Source organism: Euprymna scolopes, chromosome 17, assembly GCF_053919585.1.
Source record: "Euprymna scolopes isolate OS-2025 chromosome 17, ASM5391958v1, whole genome shotgun sequence".
Taxonomy (NCBI): domain Eukaryota; kingdom Metazoa; phylum Mollusca; class Cephalopoda; order Sepiida; family Sepiolidae; genus Euprymna; species Euprymna scolopes.
Genome location: NC_136498.1, coordinates 62,041,401 through 62,056,514, shown reverse-complemented (window position 1 = coordinate 62,056,514; position 15,114 = coordinate 62,041,401). Strand labels below are relative to the sequence as shown.

Below are 15,114 nucleotides of genomic sequence, written 5' to 3'. Positions count from 1 at the left end.
CTTTGTGTTGATTTTTAGAATAACGACAAAAGAATTGTCAGTGCGTATATATGATTTTAGTAAGCATTTGAAGAGAAAGCTATAGAATTATATTATATATATATATATATATATATATATATATATTTTTTTTTTTTTTCAGCAACGCAACAAGTTCTTATATTGTGGTAGAAAACAAATTTTTCCTGTCGAATGTCCTACAATGAAGAACCAAATAATTGGAGCTCAGTCGAGTAGCTTCCATGAAAATAACTGTGAGGAAGGGGTTATAGAGAAGAGATGGGAATCACCCTTCCACCAAAAGTCAATTTTGTAAGGAAACAAAGATTGCTAAGTGTGGCACCTCGCCAGATATGGCAGCGGTATTCCATCTTTGAACGTATTTGATTGTTATATAGTTAGAGGACTGCATCTAGGGTCAGCTACTTTTAGAAATAGTAGAAAGATCCATTCTCAGAAAAGAGGCATTGTTAGTCTTTCTCTGCTCAATCGTCATTTTCATGTAAGGTGCGTAACTGAAATCTAATCTCTGGTTCTATCTTATAAAACATTCAGAGCAAGAATTCCTTTATCTATCGCAACTGCAAAGTATTTTGCTTTCCTTCTCCCGTGTATTTAAAATACCAAAACTTCCCATCTGTGATACATCTTATGATGTTTTTTTTTGTGCGTGTATGTTTGTGGGTCAGCCATTTTCACTTACAAATTACTGTCATAAATCGTCCTTATGAGTAATCCAACGTTGTGCACTCTATTCATCAATTTCAATCCTCTCATAATATCCATCATCATCTAACTGACAACTATCCTACTTATTAACCCTTATTCTTGAGTTCAGTTAGCTTTGATAGATAGTAACCCATTAGTAAAAAAATTAAAATATATATAAATATAAAACAAATGTAGCGTTTCAGAAAAATTAATCGAAGTGAAATTGAACTATTTTCATTATTTTTCAAACCTCACTATACTTTTCTTTCTTTTTTTTTACACGGTGGTCACCACTTATCAAGGCCCGGAAGCCACTCAGAGATAAGGGTTATTGCATGTATAGTACGTTAGTGTGGAGATTTAATTAAATGTTTACTTAAGGGGGCGGTTCATTAGGAATTTGTTTACGTTGGACTTGAAGACATCTGGGTTGTAGTCAGGTGGGAAGCAGGCAGACGGAACAGAGTTCCACAGGCGTGCACTTCTAAGAAAGAAGCTTTGTTCATGGAATCCGCGTTTTGATTTAGGCACAGATAAAGAGTGGGGGAAATTTTTCACAGTGAATTCGGCTAGACGGGTGTTTTTCATGAAAGATTGGCAAGGGGGGGGACCAGAGATTGGAGTTCAGACGAGCACCTGTCATGGAAATAACGATAAAACAAGGGTAGGCTCGCAACGTCTCTTCTGTGGGAGAGAAGTTGCAGGGTAGAGAAAAGGGCATCCCCCACTAAGCCACGAAGTCTAGTTTGTACTCTGTCAAGGCAGAATAGGTTGTTTTTAGCAGCTCCTGCCCAGATATGGCAGCAGTATTCCATCCTTGGCTTTTATATAGATAGAGAATTGCATCAGTAGTGAGATATCTTCTGGAGCGGTAGAAGGATCCCACCATCTTTCCAGCGACCTTGGCAACAGACTTGTACGTGTTCCATTTCAGATCAGGAGTAAAAACTTACTTGCCTTTTTTTGTTACATATCAAACCTTTTGGTGTTTTATGATGGCGAAACTTATTGTAAATGATTTTTTGTGTCAGATGAATTAAACACAAATTGCTGTTTAATCGATAACTGGCAGGAAATTGTTAAGATTAAATTGATAAATCTATCGATCATTATCTGAATTTTTTAGATGAGGATTGATACTTGATGAGGATGGATACTAAGATGAGGATTGGTCGTATTATTTGGATTATTCAGACTATTATTCTCATCTTGAGAGTTATTCAGACAAAATTTCGATTGATGTAACCTACGACCTTTTTCAGGTCCACCTTGTCAGATTCAGGGATCATTCTGTTGAACTTACTAATTAGCACAAAATTATGAACAGAACCCTTTATTTAATCCACAGGAGTAGCATATTCTTGTTTGGTCGGCACTGGGGTTTAACTGGCTTCCTCCAAAAGACGAAGTTTTATGAGAGTATGAAATTCACAAGTGGTCCCCAGTCGCATGTATATCCCCATCAGGCGATGTTAGGTCTTTGCAACTCTTGCAGGGAGTTGTCGACGTCCTTATACATACAGCGCCTGGAATTCCCAAATTGGTCACCCATTTTAGTAATAACCAGGCTCAATGTTGCTTAACCTCGGTGATCTGACAGGAACCGGTGTGTCAACGTGATTATGCCGTATATTGTGCTCTTGTTCCATCAGTCATAACTAGAAAGATGTTCTAAGTAATTCGCAATTGTATTGTGAATGTTCCCACCACACATAAAATTGATCTTTCAACTTCCAGAAGCGTATAATTTACAACTGAATTTAACCCAGTACTTTATCCGTTATTCCACGACTGCCGAGTTCAACAAGGTACAATCGAAGAACGTCAAAGGGTCCATCAGTCAAAACGTTGTGTGAAAAACACTAAAAACAGAACAGTAGTCCGAACAATAGAAATAATAGAAATCTATTAGTCATTCACAACTTTGAAATAGCAGTTTCAGATTAAACCATAGATCTTTATATAAGACCAGTCCATTAATTAGTAGGTTCGTAGGCCTGTCATGCTTAAGTTTGAAATAACATTTACTTTTCTCTGTCAGGATAAAGTTTTAAATAGCATTTTCTTGGCTCTATCATGATGAAGTTTGAAATTGAATATTGTTTGGTATGTCATAGTTTATCAGGATCAACTTTGAAATAGTATTTTCTTTGGTCTGTCATGGTCTATCATAATCAAGATGAAAATAGCACTTCCATTTGGTCGGCCATGCCTTATAATGATCAAGTTTGAAATAGCATTTTGTTTGGTCTGTCATAGTCTATCATGATCAACTTTGAAATAGTATTTTCTTTGGTTTTTCATGGTCTATTATAATCATGATTGAAATGGCACTTCTATTTGGTCTGTCATGATCTATCATGATCAAGTTTGTAATAGCATTTTGTTTGGTCTGTCATAGTCTATCATGATCAACTTTGAAATAGTATTTTCTTTGGTTTTTCATGGTCTATCATAATCATGATTGAAATGGCACTTCTATTTGGTCTGTCATGATCTATCATGATCAAGTTTGAAATAGCATTTTCTTTGGCCTGTCATTGTCTGTCATGAACAAGTCTGAAATAGAATTTTCTTGGTCTGTCATAGTCTATCAGAATCAAGATTAAAATACCGCTTTCATATGGTCTATAATAGTTTATCATCAACAGGTTTGAAATAGCATTTATTTTGGTCTAAATTTGAAATATTTCAACGGTTAACTAAGCATAAACTCATTTTACGATTTTTTTTTTAATATTAAACATTTTTTTATTTCATTTCTACAAATGTTGTGACAGTAAATGAAGAAATATTGATATTATTTTCTCTTCGAGTCTTGGAAATCCAATTTCTTAATTCCTAATTACACGAATGCATCTATCAAATAAATGTCTTGCTTCTGGTTTAGCAAAAAGCTGACCTCTTATGTCAACGAGAATTGCAGACCTGAAGACAATAGTCTTTTCTAAATGAGAGATTTATATGCAACATTTCCTATCATCTTCCATTTCCACATATCATCATCATCGTTATTATTATTATTATTATTATTATTATTATTATTATTATTATTATTCCAAGTCTATCTTGAAGGTATAAGCTGGACCCGGGTTTAATTTTCTTTGACATTATCTTCGATTGTAATTTCCCCCAGGAAATCAGGTAAAGTAGGCACGGAAGTGCAAAGACAATGGTTTTCATATTTACCGAAGAAGTCTTGGAATAACAGAATTCTGTAAGAAGGATAGCTGGTTCATGAAAATGCTTGTTTACTAGACTTGGGGGAGGAATTCAGATAAAAACCATAGCTAATTTGTTTTGGAACCCTAGAGGTACAGTTACTGTTCAAAAGTTTGAAGAATTTTACTCTGAAAGAAAGTGATTACTTAGACACACTCATATTTCTGACTATCTCACTTGTTAATTAATTCTTTGAATGGGGCCGGTGGTTATTCTGCTGGTATGTTTTACTTTATAGCATATCAACCTCTTTTTGAGCAATTTCATGAAGAATGCAGTCATTTTGGAAAATGTTGATAGGTTTCAGCTTCTTAATACTTTTGTCTGTTCATAAAGCTGAAACGTGCGAAAGTTTGTTGTCAAAAATAATAGGCAGAGTACATATTATTAAACCGGTAGTTTTTACAATGTCAATATCCAATTTTTAAGTTTTAGGTTTACATGCTTTTTTTAACTGCAATATGTTTTATAAATTTAAAGGAATAACATTGCTGGGAAGCGGAAGGTTTGTCGTGTTAATGGCTAGTCAAGCTTTTCTCCCCATTCTTCTTAGAGAGAGAAAATCATGTAGCCTCTTTCCTACACTTATCCTGATTATATATATATATATATATATATATATATATATATATATATATATATATATATATAGTAATTTATAAAATATATATGGCGATTAAGCTACACTGAATATTCCGCATTTCATCCACTCTAGGACTCTTCAGGCTTATGCGCATAAGCCTGAAGAGTCCTAGAGAGGATGAAACGCGGAATAATCAGTGTAGCTTAATCGCCATATATATTTTATAAATTACTAACTAGCTCTACCTACGTATTGAGCACTTTTGAAGTAAATACTTAAAGTTTACGCATAAATCTATACTTTCGTATATTCATTTTATGTGAGTAAATTAAGTAGTTATATATATATATATATATATATACATATATATAATCTTTATTTTTAACCTTTAGTGAATACAGAGCATTACAGTTCGTTTAGCCACTATTTGATCCCTTTTTTACCACCTTACATTGGATTTTATCTTGGATTATACCGGTTGTACCGATTGATTTCCTAGATATAAATCCAATGAAACTCGCAGGATTATTAAAGAGTGGTCAATGCAGGGCAGAGCTAGTAGATATTGATTATTGGTTATGCATGTGTATACATGTTTTAGTGGAGTCCTAATTCAAGGACAACAGTTCATCAGACCAAAAAAGAATATATATATATATATTTATTTATATACAGGGTATAGGGAGCTCTGGGTAGAGGTAGTACCTTTGAATCTCTAGCTGCTGCACGCAATAGGGTGGACAGAGATCACTGGTCCTTACTCATCTCCTAAATCTCTCACTTGCTAGCTATACCCTGGGTACTGGTTTCAGCAGGCCTGCGAAACCTTGTGAGGGGACGGTGTTGGTACAGCATCGCTAAGCAATGTGTCCACTAGTCTGAACTAACAGTTAGAATCAAGGACCAAGAAATAGCTGGTATGGTACCCGACTGCACAGAAAGCTTACCAGTGTATATCAGGCCCTTTAGTGTTGGCTCACAACTGATCTAGGAGATGAAACACTCTTACAAGAAAATCCTGCGATCGTTTTATCATCTGACGTGTGGTACACGCGTGCACCTGTACAGACCAGGTTAATCCAATGGAGAGAGTGTGCTTTGTTCAGCACAGGCAATTACCACTTAAAACAAATCAAAGTGCCAGTTGTTGAGTGAACCATTTTCACTCATTTAAGCCTAAGGTTTGGTACATCGATATGTGCTTTTTTTTCTTTTTTTTTAAACTAATAATAAATCAATAAAACCCTGTGGCGATGATGGGATTGTGATGGGAACAGGTGAAGGATGTCACTGGTAGTTCCTAGCATGAACATTGCACATAGGTGGTGGAAGGTAGATGGCCGTTTTTCACAACACCTGCAAGTAACTGTGTGACTTGTGTCCTCCTTTCATAACAAAGCAGCCCTTTATAGGATGGCACTGCTTTCCTCTTTATGGGCAGGGGTCTATAAAAGGTGACCTAAAAATTGTTTACTTGCTCCTGTCCCTGTCATCAGGTACGTATGTCTGGGCATCCAATATTTGCACCCAAATCAAGAATAGAAACAAAATACATGGAACGAATATGTTCATTGTAACTTGGAATGTAAGAACACTCCAGGATAACAAAAAGAACCCTGATCGAAAAACCGCTGTCATAGCACGTGTGTTAAGGCATCATAGAATTTCGGTTGCAGTTCTTTCTGAAACCAGGTTTGCTGATACAGGACAGCTAGAGGAAGTTGAAGGTGGATACACTTTTTATTGGATTGGAAAACCAAGTTCTGAGAAACGTGAATCTGGCGTTGGTTTTGTCATCAGGAATGATATTGCCAAAAATCTTGAGTCCCTGACCGTTGGTATAAATGACAGACTTATTTCCTTGCGCATTGCAGCAGGAAAGGACAAATATGTCACATTTTTGAGTTGCTGTGTACTTACACTTAATTCATCTGATGAGCTAAAAGAGACGTTTTACTCCTCTTTACGTGAACAGATCAACAAGGTCTGTATACAGGATAAGCTGTTTGTCTTGGGTAACTTCAATGCTCGTGTGGGTAGTGATACACAATTTTGGAGAAATGTCATTGGTTCACATGGAATTGGTAAAGTCAACTCAAATGGTATTCTCTTATTGTCTGTTTGCAGTGAATTCGATCTTTTGCTCACTAATACAGTGTTTCAGCTGCCTAATTGCAAGAACGCCAGTTGGAAACATCCCCGGTCTAATCATTATCATCTCATTGATTATGTCATTGTACGTCGTTCTGATAGACAAGATATAAATCTTACACGCTCTTACACCATCGGGGAATGTTGGTCAGACCATAAATTGATCTGCTCCACAGTCAGGATGAAAACCAAGCGCCCTGTTCAAAACCAATTTAATTCTTCCATCAAGAGAATTGATGTAGGCAAGTTGAAGGTTAAGGAGATAATGCACTCATTTCAAAAGGCTACTGATGAAAAGCTGTCCTCCGTTGTATGTGGGAATGACATGGGGCATCTTGAAGAGAGTTTAAAACTGCAGTGTATGACTCTGCCAAAGAGTCATTAGGATATGTTCGAAGGAAAAATCAAGATTGCTTTGATGAAAATGCTCCAACTATTGTCCCACTGCTCAATAACATGCATGAAACCCATCAAGTATGGATTACTGACAAAAATTCAGTAATGGTTCAAGGCCAAAACCAAGACTTCTGTGCAGACTGTTCTTGACCTCCTTTATGCTGATGACTGCTCATGTCATCCATAGTCTTGATGACATGCAGAACATCCTCAAGAACGTTTCTGGTGCATTTAAGGCCTTCGGTCTTACAATTAGCATAAAAAGACTGAAATTATTCACCAGCCAAAACCAAACGCTCTGTCCTCTTCACAACCAGTGGTATATGTTGATGGTGAAGCTTTGAAAACAGTATCTTCTTTTACATACCTCGGATCTGTTGTGTCTGATAATGCTAAATTTGAAAAGGACATCCAAAATAGTATTAATAAAGATAGTGTGGCATTTGGTAGGTTGCGACACAGACTCAGGAACAGCCACGATGTGTCTCTAAAAGTAAAGGTGGCAGTCTACAAATCTGTTGTTCTGCCTACACTTCTGTATGGTGCCACAACATGGACATTGTACCGCAAGCGTATAAATCAGCTTGACTCCTTCCATATGAGATGCCTGCATTTTATTTGCAATGTTGGATGGCAGAATCATGTTCCGAATAGTGAATTACTGGAGAGATGTGAAATCACTGGTATTGAATCATTTTTGATCAGGATATAAATGCGGTGGTCGGATCATCTTGTGAGAATGGATGACTCAAGAGTTCCTAAGCAGAGAATCCACCATATATTTATGTATATATATATATACACACACACAAAGTGTAATATTTCTGGAATTAAGTCATTCCTTATTCAGTGCTAACTGCAGTGAACTGGTAATGTTCTGAGAACGAATGATGACTGGATACCAAAAATCCTAATATACAGTCAGTTGGATGGAGAGAAAAGGAATGTGACGTGACCATTATTGAGGTAGAAAGACAAGTTAAAGAGCAATTTCTCTTCAATTGCTATCGCACACAATAGTCTTATTAGCCAAGTCTTGGATCGCAAAGAGTGGAAATCACTTTGTTTTGAGGGTCTTTGCTGTTTTTATTCTGACAGTTTGAATTATTCGCGTGAAAAAAAAGGAAAAGAGCTAAATGGTCAGCAACCATACCATTGACCGCATCACTGAATCCACACACTTGTACTACGTGTAAACTAGTTTGTACGTCTCTTGCAGGACGTAAATGTCATTAGTGTTTCATGCTTACGCAATCATCAGTGTAGGAATCACAATCCCTGCCGAGAGATTCGAACCCAGCCATGAAGCCATCTTTATAAAGCTTTTACCTCCGGATTACCAAAAAATTGTCATGGGAATCAAGGAAATGAACAACACATGACCACATCATTCGGGGGCTGCATAATTTATATATATATATATATATATATATATATATATATATATATATATATATATATATATATATATATAAATTATGCAGCACCCGAATGATGTGTTTATGTGTGTATATATATATATACTTCATTTACTCACATAAAATTAATATACGAAAGTATAAATTTATGCGTAAACATTAAGTATTTACTTCAAAAGTGCTGAATACGTGGGTAGAGCTAGTTAGTAATTTATAAAATATATATGGCGATTAATATATATGCGCATATATATATATATATATATATATATATATATATATATATATATATATATATATATATATTATGACAAAATTTATATATGTAATGGCAAAATCGTTTATTGAGAAGAAGAATTTGATGTGTCTGTGTTGTGGGGGCGTTTCAGGAATTACTATTATGTCTTGGACATGGCAATCTGCTCCCTGAGTGATAAACACGGTAAAACGATAGGCCTACCTCGTTTAAATCAAGTGGGTTGATGTGTCGTCGGCTAAGTCTTCTTGATGTGCCTTATCTTTGCGTTCTCAACATCATTAGTGAATGAACCGTTTAATGCTAGAATTGAACATTGTATGAACTAAGCGAAGAGCGCATCTTTTTTTATATATATAATTTTTTTCCTTATTTAATAGAAATTTATTTTTATGTTGAAGTAGCATTCTAGAGTTAAGGTGTTCGACCTGTGGCCTTCAGAGTGGCGTCCCAATGTTAATTGAATTACAAATCTTCGTTTGTGGAGAAACAGAAGGGAGATAGATAGAGACAGAAAGAGGTGGAAAGAGATAGATAGACAGACAGACAGACAGATAGATAGATAGATAGATAGATAGATAGATAGATAGAGAGAGGGGGGGGAGAGAGAAAGAGAGAGATATATTAAAACAAAGAGACTGAAATATTGTTTTAACATCATGATGCAAACCAAGTAGATCTGATAAATTCACCCGTCAACCTCCATTGCATAAACAACTTGGCCCGTTGATATGTGCTGATATCCCGACACTACACAGTTTTGGCTTGCTTTTACTTGTCTCCTCACGAAGACAAGAAAGTACAGGTAAAAGGCTTTTAAATGTAGGAACCTCAGGGGCTCCTTTAAAAGAGTTCTTATCATTGTGCCATATACTGGATTGCTAGTATCATTATATTTTTCTGAAATATAATGGTTTTATGCCTCTAGTAGGTATTGTGTTTCTTCTGTTTTATTTAGTGATTGCATTACTTTACTTCTCTCTCTCTCTCTCTCTCTCGTTCTCTGTTTCTCTGTCTCTCTCTACCTCTAGTACAATAGTTCCCAACCTTTTTTTTTTGGTCCGCACCTCTCAAAAAATTTCTCTCAAAGCATGTACCCCCTCAAATTTCTGACTTCACGATTCAATACATAATTAGATTAAATCTATGCAGCTATGTATTTAATGGCCACTTGATAATAATAAGTAACGTAAAATTCATGCAACGAGTCAGTACATTGCAAAAGGATACAAAACAAAAAGATTAACAATAGCATATTTTCTATCTAAACTTTTCTCGCACCCCAAGGGGTGCAAGCACTCCAGGTTGGGAACCCCTACTCTAGTAGATCTCGTGTTTCTTCTGATGGTTTCATTTCGGGATTACTTTACTTATCTCTTTATCCCTCTCTCTGTCTGTCTGTCTCTTTCTTTCTTTCTCTCTCTAGGTTTTTTTTTTTTACAAAGGAGTCACCATTCATCACGGTTCAGAAGCCACTCAAGGATAAATGTTAATGAGTGTACAGTAATAAATGGGATAACATCGTAATAGTCGCTAGTAGTGGAAATTTGGTAAATTGAATTACTCATCAAGAATTTGTTTATGTTTGACTTGAAGACCACCATATTGTATTCAGCTGGAAAGCAGGCAAACAGAAGAGCGTTTCACAGGTGTGCAGTTCTAAGAAAGAAACCTTGTTCATGGAATCTACGTTTAGGTTTGGAGGAAATTATTAATAGATATTGTACTTCTTTTGATGGTTACATTTTGAGACTACCATTTTCTCTCTCTCTCTCTCTCTCTCTCTCTCTATTCTTATTTTTCTCTCCCCTCTCCCTTTCCCCCTCTCTCATTCTCTCTCTCTCTCTCTCTCTCTCTCTCTCTCTCGTTTCTCCCCTTCTCTCTCCTCTGTAACCAGAGTTGGCATCTTGCATTATTTGATGTTTTTTCGAGTTTTTAAACACATGCTGTTTCAATATTTATTAATAGAAGTGCATGACCACAAAGACCGTGGCGATTCTATTTATAACCATGCGTGATAAGAACGAACGGATCAGATGCCAGAACAGCTTTATAAAATATACTGGATCTTTTTGAATTCTTCAGTTTAAACACAAGAAGACAACTACGTTTGATCATTCATAACTTCGTCTTCTGACGTTTCATTCTTAGAGGATGTTTTAATAATTCAGTACCGGAAAGTATCGTAGAGATTTCTTCATCATTTTGATCTTCATATTGGCTTTGAAGCCTTACTTGAACTGCATGGTATTATACCCTAACCCCTTTTTCTCTATTTACTATTTGATGGTGATGGTGATCTAGTGGTAAACGGCATGAATGTCCCAATTCGAATCCTGTTCGTTCCTCAAAAAATCACTTTCACCTGGGACGTTGGCAACCTTCACGTGGTGCGTCCCGTAATCCCCGATGTCTTTCTAGAAAGAACCGTGACCAGGAAAATATCGGGGAAACCTATGCCAACATTAGAATCTTCGGATTTATACGATATCATGATGATCTATTTGCTATATTTGTTATATACTAAAGTCTGCTCTTTTTTATTTGCTTCTTTGTCCTTTTTGTACCGTATGTTGAAAGATAACTCTTATCATGGACCCTTTTATGATTACCTCCCCTTTACATTGTAATCCCATAATCCCTTTTTACTCCCCGCTTCCTCTTCCCGCCCCCCAAAAATAAAACATTTCTCTTTATACCCGTCACACGCGTGTTCGTATCCTCCTTCAAATCTTTGTTCTAGTTCTTTATCTCTTTTCACGGAAATGCAACTCGCAACACCGTATTTGTTCACTTGCGAAATTAGAACTAGCTTTGTCTCCTATTAATGGATTTTTCTAGCGGTCTATTGCTTGAGTGAAAGCTTAAAAACAAGTTGGGTAGAGAAGTTTATATTTGTATTGAGAACATGCGTTTATTCCCGTTAGCGTCTGACGTCTGCGTAAGTCTTTCTTTTTTTTTTTTTGCTCAGACATAAACCAAGATCTTCCTCATAAAACTCTGGCACATTGTTGGATACCAAGGTTTTTAGCATAGAGTTTAGAATCTGTTTTATCATAGAAAGTTTTGGGTCTGCACACGTATAGGTCAGCTTGAAAAAGGAGAACAAAAAGTGGATCCTCGCTTTACTTTCGGCATCTTCATGAATCTCGCTTTTCTTATTTTGTTCTTTAGTCCTCATATTCAATGAGCAATAGTATTGATAAGGAGGCGAAAAATTGCTGATTTCTGGGTCAAAATCTCTTATATCTAACACCTATCGCGAGCAAGTTTTTGACCTATATGTAATATATATGTTTAGCTCCTTACATCAATTGGCTTCATACCTTGTCTGGAGCGATTACGATAAAAATTAAGATCGAAATCAAAATAAAAGCCTCGTTTCAGTTATGTAGACATGATCCATATGCAGATGACTGCATGGACCATGAATTTAAAGTAATCTGTGTAAAATTCCTTAATTCTTTAGTGCTTTTGCATCTGTATATATTCTCCGATATTTCGTGAATATTCTCGTCACATTTTACTAATTGTATTTCTATTTTGTTTGTGTGTATGTGAAAGCTATTCAGCAGTGTATATTATTATCTACATTTTTTATTACTAATTTTGTTTATTTTTATGGGGGAATAATCAGATGACCATTACAAAGTACGCCATTTTCTATAGTTAGCTTATGCATACTTTCTTTGTAGGTTCTTTCCACCCTGGAACAATTTCCCGCTGTTTTATTATTATTATTTTTTTTTATTAATTCATATTATTTGCATTATTTGGCCTATTCTTGCGTGTAATTCGCACAATGTTTTAGTCGATGTAACCTCTGACGTTTTTTAGGTGTAACTTGTCAAACTCGGGAATTCTTCTGTGCAACTCAGCAATGTGCATCAGATTTCGGACGGAACACCTTATTTAATTCACGAGGTAACAATGGTCTCGTTGCCTCAGTCATAACTCAGTAGAAGTCGTAAGTAAATCGCAATTGTATTTTGATTGTCGCCCACATTAAAGGTTGAGTGTAACTTACAACTGAATTTTAACAATTAATTTGCCCACTACACCCGGGTGGGCATTCACTTGCAAGTTATACTCTTCTAGAGGTTGAAGGTTAAATCAGTGCAGGCGACAGTCACAATAAAATTGCAAATTACCTAGGATTTCTCACCGGTCATGTCTGATGGATTGAGAGCATGCTACTCCCATTTGATATTCCGTGAAGATTCCAGAGTTTAACAAGATTCCCGAGTTCGATAAAATAGGCATAAAGAAGATCGGAGGGTACATCGACCGAAACGTTTGTGAAAAACACTCACCATAAAGGCAGTAGTCCAAATGGTTTAAATAATTCGAATTATCAATACATCTAAAAAATTAAGACAATTTTTTTTTTAAATTCTAAATGTTATCTTACTTAACACTGAATCAGGTCTAGTTTCTGTAGATATCTATCTATCTATCTATCTATCTATTATTCTATCTAACTATTATATAAAAGAAACGTTGTCTGAATGTGTGTGAGTTCGTCCCCTATAGACTCGAACACGGTTGAGGCGATTTTTATGAAATTTCACTCGAAGATATTTTATACCTGGCAGTATATTTAGATAAGTTTGTATAGGAATCTTCCTGATAAATATCGATAATGGCTAATCGAAATAATCCGATGAAAGTAAGAGGTAATTTTGACCAAAGTTAACACCTTACACAGCCTAACACCACAAGTGCATTTGAGAAGTTTTCTTATCACACAAGTAGAAAGGTCCGACATATAAAAGCAACAAAAGTTTCTTTGATATGACAGATGCGCGTTCGAAATGAATGTTTCTGTTAATAATAATAATACTTGACATGTTCATTTTAAACTTAAATTCAAACAATTGTAACCTCACAAGTAGTAAGGGCAGGCATAAAAAATCAACTGTAGGTCCTTTTATATGACAGGAGCTCATTCGAAATGTGCTTCTGTTTAGAGCACAATTAAAGCATTATACTTGACTTTTGCATTTTAAACTTCAAACCAATCAAGCCATTATATATAAAAATAGTTTTATAAAGTAAACAGTAAGTTATCTACAGTGCAATGTAAACTACAATTTAATGTGAACTAAGTCACTGCGGGGAGGTATTTGAAGCTTCCCTATGGTGCTCAACAACTAGAGCAGGAAATCAATCGTTTTGAATGAAAAATGGATGATTTCACGGATTCCGATGACAATAAAAGTATGGAAGTGCTAAATATTCATTGATCATAATTTAATCCCGAGCAATATCGGGTCTCCCTGCTAGTTCTGTCTAAAGACAAAGCACCATTATCTACGCTACGTACGAAGGCATCTTCAAATTCTTGTGTTGTTTTATCTTTAGACTCGTTATAAAATGGCAATCTTAGCAGTGCATCTATGCGTGGAATTGAATTTCCTTAGTATTCCCGATGTCGTGACTTTGGATAATTCTTTTCTTGAATTGGACATAAACTCTAATGATCAACGATCACTTCTCAAAAGAAATTTTATCCCAATTAAAAATTGTCCTCCTCTGCTCGTCATCCACACAATAGTCAACGCTTCCTCTTCTATATTTGAATAATTGAATTCAGTGTTCGCTAGTCTCTTTGATAAATACATTATCGAATGTCCTTCTTGGGATAATATTCAAGATATCGAAGTTCGCTTGCATCTGTAGTCAGATTTTCACTGTTAGTCTCCTTGCCATAATTCATTTTAAATCCGCCAAAATCTTATTGTTCCTCTGACCAGATGAATTCAATAATTATTATTGAAAACGGTTCAGTCAGTTCTGTATTTTGTAGAAAATTACTCATCCCCAAACGATACAAGTTCTATAGGTGTAGATACTTTTTTGAGTCATCTCTTATTTATTTAAAAAGAATTTTGCCTGTTTGTGAGTTTGTTTCCTATTACTCCTAAACGACTGGGCCGATTTTTATGAAATTTCGCACAAATCTACTTTATGTATGTGGCAGTGTTCTTAGATAGGTTTAATACCTGAATGCCTTCGATAAATATCGATAATCGCTAGTCGAAATAATCCTATGAAAGAAGAAACAGGCGATTTTGCCCAAAGAAAACACCTTATACAGCCTGGCATTACAAGTTCATTTGAGAAGTTCTATTACGCAGAAAGGTCCGACACATAAAATCAATAGTAGATTCTTTGATATAATAGAGGCGCGTTCGAAATGAATGTTTCTGTTTAGAGCACAATTAAAGTATGATACTTGAGTTTTTCATGTTAAACGTTAAATGTTAATTCAAGCGATTATATATAAAAATAACTTTATAAAATCAAGAGTAGGTTCTCTACAGTGCAATGTAGAAGCCAATGTATTGTGAACTAAGTCACTGAATAGAGACACA

The 15,114-nt window shown here is 35.6% G+C and overlaps 1 pseudogene; it reads right to left on the bottom strand.

Moving 5' to 3' along the window:
- Positions 1 to 2,225: 2,225 nt before the first annotated feature.
- Positions 2,226 to 2,344, bottom strand: LOC145297106 (5S ribosomal RNA; annotated as a pseudogene).
- Between the last annotated feature and the right edge of the window lie 12,770 nt (positions 2,345 to 15,114).